Below are 11,964 nucleotides of genomic sequence, written 5' to 3' on the forward strand. Positions count from 1 at the left end.
CTGGTGTCTGGTCTGGTGTCTGGTCTGGTGTCTGGTCTAGTGTCTGGTCTAGTGTCTGGTCTAGTGTCTGGTCTGGTGTCTGGTCTGGTGTCTGGTCTGGTGTCTGGTCTGGTGTCTGGTCTAGTGTCTGGTCTAGTGTCTGGTCTAGTGTCTGGTCTGGTGTCTGGTCTGGTGTCTGGTCTGGTGTCTGGTCTCGTGTCTGGTGGCTGGTCTAGTGTCTGGTCTGGTGTCTGGTCTGGTGTCTGGTCTGGTGTCTGGTCTGGTGTCTGGTCTGGTGTCTGGTCTGGTGTCTGGTCTAGTGTCTGGTCTAGTGTCTGGTCTAGTGTCTGGTCTGGTGTCTGGTCTAGTGTCTGGTCTAGTGTCTGGTCTAGTGTCTGGTCTGGTGTCTGGTCTGGTGTCTGGTCTGGTGTCTGGTCTGGTGTCTGGTCTAGTGTCTGGTCTAGTGTCTGGTCTAGTGTCTGGTCTGGTGTCTGGTCTGGTGTCTGGTCTGGTGTCTGGTCTCGTGTCTGGTGGCTGGTCTAGTGTCTGGTCTAGTGTAAATCAAATCAAATCAAATCAAATGTTATTTGTCACATACACATGGTTAGCAGATGTTAATGCGAGTGTAGCGAAATGCTTGTGCTTCTAGTTCCGACAATGCAGTAATAACCAACAAGTAATCTAACTAACAATTCCAAAACTACTACCTTATAGACACAAGTGTAAGGGGATAAAGAATATGTACATAAAGATATATGAATGAGTGATGGTACAGAGCAGCATAGTGTCTGGTCTAGTGTCTGGTGTCTGGTGTCTGGTGTCTGGTGTCTGGTCTGGTGTCTGGTCTGGTGTCTGGTCTAGTGTCTGGTCTGGTGTCTGGTGTCTGGTGTCTGGTGTCTGGTCTGGTGTCTGGTGTCTGGTGTCTGGTCTGGTGTCTGGTCTGGTGTCTGGTGTCTGGTCTGGTGTCTGGTCTGGTGTCTGGTGTCTGGTGTCTGGTGTCTGGTCTGGTGTCTGGTCTGGTGTCTGGTCTGGTGTGTTGTCTGTGTGTCTAACAGTTTAGAGGAGATCAGCGGAGCACTTAGGATTTAGACAGAGATCCCAAAACACTGTTCTCAGCCATGACCCCTTCCTCTCCTCTTTCTCCCCCCCTTCTCTCTCTCTCTCTCCCTCCCTCTCTACCCTGTCTCCATTGCTCCCCCTCACTCCTCCGCACCCTCCTAAAGACTGTTTGGAACACCCTGGTCATAACATGAGGGTCTCAGACACCAGGGGAACACACACAGTGGAGAGATTGTACTGCTGCGGACACGGTTCACTACCCTGCACTGAACACCTACCTCTCAGCCGCAGTTCCTGACACACACACACAGCTCCTGAATCTTTACTTGATGAACACACACACACACACACACACACACACACGAGAGAGGACAGTCTGTTCTTGAAAGTTCATAAGGTTTCTTCCGTGAACTAGAAACCTGAGAGAGATTGAGATTATGTTTTACTCGCAAAACGTCACGTTCAAGTGGTGAGCGTCCCCACACCAAGTCAGGTCCTTGACAGGTATATTATTCTCCTGGTTTCATATAGCTCCATTTGGGGATATTTTAACTTGCCTTGCTGGCTTGCTAGGTAATCAATGCTCATGATGACGTCTGTGTTGTTGTACACGATAATCATCTGCTGCATGGGTTGCATGTGACTGTATCCACTGCTAGGTAAACAAAGAGCTGGAAATGGGTCTGTTTTAGTCCAGGGAGTGGGTCTGTTTTAGTCCAGGGAGTGGGTCTGTTTTAGTCCAGGGAGTGGGTCTGTTTTAGTCCAGGGAGTGGGTCTGTTTTAGTCCAGGGAGTGGGTCTGTTTTAGTCCAGGGAATGGGTCTGTTTTAGTCAAATCAAATCAAATCAAATCAAATCAAATTGTATTTGTCACATTCACATGGTTAGCAGATGTTAATGCGAGTGTAGCGAAATGCTTGTGCTTCTAGTTCCGGGAGTGGGTCTGTTTTAGTCCAGGAAGTGGGTCTGTTTTTGTCCATGAAGTGTGTCTGTTTTTGTCCAGGGAGTGGGTCTGTTTTTGTCCATGAAGTGGGTCTGTTTTTGTCCATGAAGTGTGTCTGTTTTTGTCCAGGGAGTGGGTCTGTTTTAGTCCAGGGAGTGTGTCTGTTTTAGTCCAGGGAGTGGGTCTGTTTTAGTCCAGGGAGTGGGTCTGTTTTAGTCCAGGGAGTGGGTCTGTTTTAGTCCAGGGAGTGGGTCTGTTTTAGTCCAGGGAGTGGGTCTGTTTTAGTCCAGGGAGTGGGTCTGTTTTAGTCCAGGGAGTGGGTCTGTTTTAGTCCAGGGAGTGGGTCTGTTTTAGTCCAGGGAGTGGGTCTGTTTTAGTCCAGGAAGTGGGTCTGTTTTTGTCCATGAAGTGGGTCTGTTTTTGTCCAGGGAGTGGGTCTGTTTTAGTCCAGGGAGTGGGTCTGTTTTAGTCCAGGGAGTGGGTCTGTTTTAGTCCAGGGAGTGGGTCTGTTTTAGTCCAGGGAGTGGGTCTGTTTTAGTCCAGGAAGTGGGTCTGTTTTAGTCCAGGAAATGGCTCTGTTACACACCTGCAGACACCAACACACGCCTGCAGACACCAACACACACCAACACACCTGCAGACACCAACACATGCCTGCAGACACCAACACACGCCTGCAGACACCAACACACGCCTGCAGACACCAACACACGCCTGCAGACACCAACACACGCCTGCAGAGTCAGAAGGCACTATAGAGTCAAAAGACATTATTGACTCAGAAGACATTGTAGAGTCAGAAGACATTGTAGAGTCAGAAGAAATTATAGAGTCAGAAGACATTGTAGAGTCAGAAGACATTATAGAGTCAGAAGACATTGTAGAGTTAGAAGACGTTATAGAGTCAGAAGACATTGTAGAGCCAGTATAGTCAGAAGACATTGTAGAGTCAGAAGACATTATTGACTCAGAAGACATTGTAGAGTCAGAAGACATTGTAGAGTCAGAAGACATTGTAGAGTCAGAAGACATTGTAGAGTCAGAAGACATTATTGACTCAGAAGACATTGTAGAGTCAGAAGACATTGTAGAGTCAGTAGAGTCAGAAGACATTGTAGAGTCAGAAGACATTGTAGAGTCAGAAGACATAGAGTCAGAATACATTATAGAGTCAGAAGACATTGTAGAGTCAGAAGACATTGTAGAGTCAGAAGACATTGTAGAGTCAGAAGACATTATAGAGTCAGTAGAGTCAGAAGACATTGTAGAGTCAGAAGACATTATTGACTCAGAAGACATTGTACAGTCAGAAGACATTATAGAGTCAGAAGACATTATAGAGTCAGAAGACATTGTAGAGTCAGAAGACATTATAGAGTCAGAAGACATTATAGAGTCAGAAGACATTGTAGAGTCAGAAGACATTAGAGTCAGAAGACATTATAGAGTCAGTAGACATTATAGAGTCAGAAGACATTATAGAGTCAGAAGACATTATAAAGTCAGAAGACATTGTAGAGTCAGTAGTCAGAAGACATTGTAGAGTCAGTAGAGTCAGAAGACATTGTAGAGTCAGAAGACATTGTATAGTCAGAAGACATTGTAGAGTCAGAAGACATTGTGGAGTCAGAAGACATTATAGAGTCAGAAGACATTATAGAGTCAGAAGACATAAAGTCAGAAGACATTATAGAGTCAGAATACATTGTAGAGTCAGAAGACATTAGAGTCAGAAGACATTGTAGAGCCAGTAGACATTATTGACTCAGAAGACATTGTCAGAAGGAGGGGCTCTGTTCACAAACACAAACATACTCCACAGAGCCCCAGGACAGCAGCACAATTAGACCCAACCAAATCATGAGAAAACAAAAAGATAATTACTTGACACATTGGAAAGAATGAACAAAAAAACAGAGCAAACTAGGATGCTATTTGGCCTTAAACAGAGAGTACACAGTGGCAGAATACCTGACCACTGTGACTGACCCAAACTTAAGGAAAGCTTTGACTATGTACAGACTGGAAACTGAGCTGCACTTCCTAACCTCCTGCCCAATGTATGACCATATTAGAGACACATATTTCCCTCAGATTACACAGATCCACAAAGAATTTGAAAACAAATCCAATTCTGAAAAACTCCCATATCTACTGGGTGAAATTCCACAGTGTGACATCACAGCAGCAAGATGTGTGACCTGTTGCCACGAGAAAAGGTCAACCAGTGAAGAACAAACACCACTGTAAATACAACCCATATTTATTTTATCTTGTGTCCTTTAACCATTTGTACATTGTTACAACACTGTATATATATAATATGACATTTGTAATATCTTTGTTTTCAAACCCCGTATGTGTAATGTTTACTGTTAATTTTTATTGTTTATTTCACTTTTGTATATTATCTACCTCACTTGCTTTGGCAATGTTAACACATGTTTCCCATGCCAATAAAGCCCCTTGAATTGAATAGTTATGGAGAAAGAGAGGGAGAGAGAGAGTTAATAACTTGTTCTATTGTTACGTTGTTGTAACGGTTTTCTGTATGTGAAGGAGAGTCGGACCAAAATGCAGCGTGTAGATTTCGATCCATGTTTTAATGAACAAACGTAAAACACGAATCAATACAAACACTACAAAAATAAAGGACGTAATGAACGTAACGAAAACCTAAACAGCCTATCTGGTGAAAACACAGACAGGAACAATCACCCACAAACACACAGTGAAACCCAGGCTACCTAAATATGGTTCCCAATCAGAGACATTGACGAACACCTGCCTCTGATTGAGAACCATATCAGGCCGAACATAGAACTAGACAAACTAGACATGTAACATAGAATGCCCACTCAGATCACACCCTGACCAACCACAACATAGAAATATACAAAGTAAACTAAGGTCAGGGTGTGACAGTACCCCCCCCCCCCAAGGTGCGGACTCCGGCGGCAAAACCTGAACCTATAGGGGAGGGTCTGGGTGGGCATCTGTCCGCGGTGGCGGCTCTGGCGCTGGACGTGGACCCCACTCCATAATCGTTTTAGTCCACCTCCTTAGCGTCCCTAGATAGGTTACCCTCCTTAATGACCGCTCGGGACAGAGGGACAGTTCGGGACAGAGGTAGCTCGGGACTGATGGGTAGCTCAGCACTGAGAGGAAGCTCAGCACTGAGAGGAAGCCCAGGCAGGTAGTTGGATCTAGCAGATCCTGTCTGACTGGAGAATCTGGAAGAGTCTGGTCGACTGGCAGATCTGGAAGAGTCTGGTCGACTGGCAGATCTGGAAGAGTCTGGTCGACTGGCAGATCTGGAAGAGTCTGGTCGACTGGCAGATCTGGAAGAGTCTGGTCGACTGGCAGATCTGAAAGAGTCTGGTCGACTGGCAGATCTGAAAGAGTCTGGTCGACTGGCAGCTCTGGCTGCTCCATGCTGACTAGCTGCCCCATGCTGACTGGCAGCTCTGGCTGCTCCATGCTGACTGGCTGCTCCATGCTGACTGGCTGCTCCATGCTGACTGGCAGCTCTGGCTGCTCCATGCTGACTGGCAGCTCTGGCTGCTCCATGCTGACTGGCTGCTCCATGCTGACTGGCTGCTCTGGCTGCTCCATGCTGACTGGCGGCCCTGGCTGCTCCATGCTGACTGGCGGCCCTGGCTGCTCCATGCTGACTGGCGGCCCTGGCTGCTCCATGCTGACTGGCGGCCCTGGCTGCTCCATGCTGACTGGCGGCCCTGGCTGCTCCATGCTGACTGGCGGCCCTGGCTGCTCCATGCTGACTGGCGGCCCTGGCTGCTCCATGCTGACTGGCAGCTCTGGCGGCTCCTTGCAGACTGGCAGCTCTGGCGGCTCCTTGCAAACTGGCAGCTTTGGCAGCATCCTGCAGACTGGCAGCTCTGGCGGCTCCTTGCAGACTGGCAGCTCCTTGCAGACTGGCAGCTCCTTGCAGACTGGCAGCTCCTTGCAGACTGGCAGCTCCTTGCAGACTGGCAGCTCCTTGCAGACTGGCAGTTCCGAACAGGCGGGAGACTCCGGCAGCGCTGTAGAGGCGGAAAGCTCTGACAGCGCTAAACAGGCGGGAGACTCCGACAGCGCTGAAGAGGAGGAAGGCTCTGGCAGCGCTGGACAGGCGAGGCGCACTGTAGGCCTGATGCGTGGTGCTGGCACTGGTGGTACTGGGCCGAGGACACGCACAGGAAGCCTGGTGCGGGGAGCTGCTACCGGAGGGCTGGGGTGTGGAGGTGGTACTGGAAAAACCGGACCGTGCAGGCGCACTGGAGCTCTTGAGCACCGAGCCTGCCCAACCTTACCTGGTTGAATGCTCACGGTCGCCCTGCCAGTGCGTTGAGGTGGAATAGCCCGCACTGGGCTATGCAGGCGAACCGGAGACACCGAGCGCAAGGCTGGTGCCATGTAAGCCGGCCCAAGGAGACGCACTGGGGACCAGCTGCGTAGAGCCGGCTTCATGGCATTAGGCTCGACGCTCAATCTAGCCCGGCCGACACGCGGAGCTGGAATATACAGCACCGGGCTATGCACCCGCACTGGAGACACCGTGCACACCACTGCATAACACGGTGCCTGTCCGGTCTCTCTAGCCCCCCGGTAAGCACAGGTAGTCTGCCCAGGTCTCCTACCTGGCGTAGCCATACTCCCTGTTAGCCCCCCCCCAAGAAATTTTTGGGGCTGCCTGTCGGGCTTCCATCCGCGTCGCCGTGTTGCCTTCTCATACCAGCGCCTCTCTGCTTTCACCGCCTCCATTCTACGATAACCTTCCTCGCACTGCTCCAGCGAATCCCAGGCGGGCTCCGGCACTCTCCCTGGGTCGGCCGCCCACCTGTCGATCTCCTCCCAAGTAGTATAGTCCATACTCCTGCTGTCCATAACGTCCTCCCATGTCCATTCCTCTTTACGCTGCTGTTGCTGCCTGTTGACACGCTGCTTGGTCCGTTGGTGGTGGGTGATTCTGTAACGGTTTTCTGTATGTGAAGGAGAGTCGGACCAAAATGCAGCGTGTAGATTTCGATCCATGTTTTAATGAACAAACGTAAAACACGAATCAATACAAACACTACAAAAATGAAGGACGTAATGAACGTAACGAAAACCTAAACAGCCTATCTGGTGAAAACACATAGACAGGAACAATCACCCACAAACACACAGTGAAACCCAGGCTACCTAAATATGGTTCCCAATCAGAGACAATGACGAACACCTGCCTCTGATTGAGAACCATATCAGGCCGAACATAGAACTAGACAAACTAGACATGTAACATAGAATGCCCACTCAGATCACACCCTGACCAACCACAACATAGAAATATACAAAGTAAACTATGGTCAGGGTGTGACAGTTGTGCTTCGTAATATAATGCCAATTGAAATTTAATTGAGAAAGAGAGAGACAGAGAGAAACATTAATCATGTGTCTTAAAATAAAAGAAATAATAACATATATTACTGAGAGTCAAACGTTTAAGAGATGAAAAAAAAACTGGGAGAGAAGGAGAGAGATGGAGAGATGGAGAGAAGGAGAGAAGGAGAGATGGAGAGAAGGAGAGAAGGAGAGAGAAGGAGAGAAGGAGAGATGGAGAGAAGGAGAGATGGAGAGAAGGAGAGAAGGAGAGAAGGAGAGATGGAGAGAAGGAGAGAGAAGGAGAGATGGAGAGATGGAGAGAAGGAGAGAAGGAGAGAAGGATAGAAGGAGAGAGATGGAGAGATGGAGAGAAGGAGAGATGGAGAGATGGAGAGATGGAGAGAAGGAGAGAAGGAGAGATGGAGAGATGGAGAGAAGGAGAGAAGGAGAGATGTAGAGATGGAGAGAAGGAGAGAAGGAGAGAAGGAGAGATGGAGAGAAGGAGAGAAGGAGAGATGGAGAGAAGGAGAGATGGAGAGAGATGGAGAGAAGGAGAGAAGGAGAGAGATGGAGAGAAGGAGAGAAGGAGAGAGATGGAGAGAAGGAGAGAAGGAGAGATGGAGAGAAGGAGAGAAGGAGAGAGATGGAGAGAAGGAGAGAGATGTAGAGAGATGTAGAGAAGGAGAGAAGGAGAGCGATGGAGACAAGGAGAGAAGGAGAGAAGGAGAGCGATGGAGAGAAGGAGAGAAGGAGAGAAGGAGAGAGATGGAGAGAAGGAGAGAAGGAGAGCGATGGAGAGAAGGAGAGAAGGAGAGAAGGAGAGAGATGGAGAGAAGGCGAGAAGGAGAGAAGGAGAGCGATGGAGAGAAGGAGAGCGATGGAGAGAAGGAGAGAGGAGAGAAGGAGAGAGAAGGAGAGAAGGAGAGAGATGGAGAGAAGGAGAGAAGGAGAGAAGGAGAGAGAAGGAGAGAAGGAGAGGAGAGAGAAGGAGAGAAGGAAAGAGAAGGAGAGAAGGAGAGAGAAGGAGGGAGAGGTAAACTGATACGTCTCAATCCCAGGTGTATGATGTCATGTGTGTGTGTGTGTGTGTGTGTGTGTGTGTGTGTGTGTGTGTGTGTGTGTGTGTGTGTTTGTGTGTGTGTGTGTGTGTGTGTGTATGTGTGTGTGTGTGTGCGGTTACTGTGTCCTTTTTTTAAACTGATTATAACATAGAACTACTGGCCTGTCGAACTTCAGCTAACACTAAACACACCATATGAGAGGAAGAGGGGGGAATGGAAGGAGAGAAAGAGGGGGGAAAGGGAGGAGGGGAAGGTGACTGATTTGGACAACCGGTTCCGGTTTCCTTTGACCGATTTATGACCCAGTCACGACCCAACACACATAGGACACACACACACACACACACACACACACACACACACACATACACATGCTAGTGTAGATAAGGAAGCTCATAGTATCATATTGATAGACTGCTCTGTGTTTAGAGGAAGTAACCTTAAAACTATACACACACACACACACACACACACACACACACACACATGACTTCGCTTGCTCAGGTACTGAGGATTTGCATCAGAATCTGAGACAGGATCTCTTTCTTGTCGATTCCTATCAGAGAGAGAGAAGAGAGGGAGAGAGGGAGGGTAGAGAAAGGGGGAGAGAAGAGAGGGAGAGAAAGGGGGGGAGAGAAAGGGGAGAGAAAGGGGGAGAGAGATGTCACGACTTCTTGATCTATTCTGCCACACGCGCGGCGCATGTGTCTCTGGTGCGTAAGGGCGACCGCTGGACCATCCGGACCCCTCTTTAGCGTTCATAGTGGAGGTGGATGCGTCCGAGGCGGGGGTCGGGGCCGTGCTGTCCCAGCGCTCGGGCGTGCCACCCAAGCTCCGCCCGTGCGCTTTCTTCTTCTTCTCGAGCAAGCTCGGTCCAGCGGAGCGAAACTATGAAGTAGGGCACCGGGAGTTGTTAGCTGTAGTCAAGGCTCTGAAGGTGTGGAGACATTGGCTTGAGAAACACCCTTTTCTCATCTGGACTGACCATCGTAATCTCGAGTGTATCCGGGCAGCGAGGAGACTAAATCCACGTCAGGCTAGATGGGCCATGTTTTTTACCAGGTTTCGGTTTACCATCTCATACCGGCCAGGCCCACAAAACACCAAAGCCGACGCGCTGTCCCGCCTCTATGATACAGAGGAGCGGTCCGTTGAGCCAACTCCCATCATTCCACCGTCATGTCTCGTGGCACCGGTGGTATGGGAGGTGGACGCGGAGATAGAGGAGGCCTCACGGTTAGAGCCGGCCCCCCCTAACTGTCCAGTGGGGACTCAGTACGTGCCGAGGGGGGTCCGGGATAAGCTGATCCGGTGGGCTCATACTCTCCCCTCCTCGGGTCATCCTGGCATCGAGAGGACAGTACGGAGTCTTAGAGGGAGATACTGGTGGCCCACGCTGGCTAAAGACGTGAGATTTTATGTCTCCTCCTGCTCAGTGTGAGCAAGGCTCCTCGGCACCTGCCTAGAGGGAAGTTACAACCCCTCCCCGATCCACAACGGCCGTGGACACACTTATCGGTGGACTTTCTTACCGACCTTCCCCCGTCCCAGGGAAGTACTACGATCCTGGTCGTTGTGGATCGGTTTTCTAAGTCCTGTCGTCTCATCCCATTGCCTGGTCTCCCTACGGCCATGCAGACTGCGGAGGCCATGTTTACCCATGTCTTCCGGCACTATGGGGTGCCTGAGGACATCGTTTCTGATCGGGGCCCCCAATTCACGTCCAGAGTGTGGGGGGCGTTTATGGAGAGACTGGGGGTCTCGGTCAGCTTAACCTCAGGTTTTCACTGTCACGACTTCCGCCGAAGTTGGCTCCCCTGCCTGTTCGGGCGGTGCTCGGCGGTCATCGTCACCGTCCTACTAGCCACTACCGATCCCTTTTTCGTTTGTCTGTTGGTTTTGTCTTATTAGTTTCCCCTGTGTGTATTTTAGTTTAATTAGCGTCCTTATATATGGTAGGTTGTCTCGCCCTTGTTTTGTGCGGGATGGTTTTTTGTTACTCTGTTGTATGGTGGTTTTCGTGTGTCTGTTTTGGTCCTGTTGTTTGGGCTGGTCAATTGTACGCGCCCTGTGTGTTGGCGTGACCGTTTTTGTGCGCCAGAGAATAAATTGACAATCTACTGAACCCTGCTCTCTGCGCCTGATTCCACCCACCACTCCTAGTATCTCGTGACAAGAGATCTGAAATGTCTTTATTCCTTTGAAACTTGTGAGTGTTGTAATGTTGATTGTTCATTTTTTTATAGTTTTTCCCTTTTGTTTATTATCTATTTCACTGCTTTGGTAATGTTAACATATGTATTTATTTACTATTATTTATTTATTTTTATTTAACCTTTATTTAACAAGACAAGTCAGTTAAGAACAAATTCTTATTTACAATGACGGCCTTGGAACAGTGGGTTAACTGCCTTGTTCAGGGGCAGATCGACAGATTTTTACCTAGTCAGCTCAGGGATTTGAACTTTTGAGGAGAACCCTATGGGTAGTGCACTATATAGGGAATAGGGTGCACTATATAGGGAATAGGGTGCACTATATAGGGAATAGGGCTCACTATAAAGGGAATAGGGCTCACTATAAAGGGGATAGGGTGCACTATATAGGGAATAGGGCTCACTATATAGGGAATAGGGCTCACTATATAGGGAATAGGGTGCACTATAAAGGGGATAGGGTGCACTATATAGGGAATAGGGCTCACTATATAGGGAATAGGGTGCACTATATAGGGAATAGGGCTCACTATTAAGGGAATAGGGCTCACTATAAAGGGAATAGGGCTCACTATATAGGGAATAGGGTGCACTATATAGGGAATAGGGCTCACTATTAAGGGAATAGGGCTCACTATAAAGGGAATAGGGCTCACTATATAGGGAATAGGGTGCACTATATAGGGAATAGGGCTCACTATTAAGGGAATAGGGTGCCATTTCAGATCCAACCCAAAACCCGCGCTACCCAGCAGGCAGTATGGTTGGCTACTGGTGGAGAACATGCACCCCTGATCCCCGATTCTCTCTCTCACACACACACACACACACACCGACCCCCCCCCCCCCCCCCCCCCCCCCCGACACACACACACACAGAGCCCAGGCTTACCCGATTCACCCCACCCACTCTCCCTGAATTCATCTGTCTCACACACACACACACCATCTCCCCTCTTAGTCTCGTTCTTCACCTCTTGTTGAACCTCTCTCTGCCTCCTGTTGCCTCTCTCACCTCATGGTGACCTGCCGTGCTATCGTTCTGATCTGCACAATCTCCCCAGGGGGAGGAGAGGAAGAGGAGGGGGAGGATGAGGAGGAGGGGGAAGGGGATGAGGAGGAGAAGGGGGTGGGGGAGAGGAGGAGGAGGGGGAGGAGAGGAGGAGGAGGGGGAGAAGGAGAGGAGGAGGAGGGGGAGGAGGAGGAGGAGGAGGAGGAGGAGGAGGAGGAGAGGAATAGGAAGAGGAGGGGCAGGACGAGGAGGAGGAGGAGAGGCCATGCTCTCCTCCACTCCTTCTCCCCCCTCTCCTCCCCCCTCTCCTCCCCTCTCCTTCACTCCCCTC

This window comes from Oncorhynchus mykiss, unplaced genomic scaffold, assembly GCF_013265735.2.
Source record: "Oncorhynchus mykiss isolate Arlee unplaced genomic scaffold, USDA_OmykA_1.1 un_scaffold_353, whole genome shotgun sequence".
Taxonomy (NCBI): domain Eukaryota; kingdom Metazoa; phylum Chordata; class Actinopteri; order Salmoniformes; family Salmonidae; genus Oncorhynchus; species Oncorhynchus mykiss.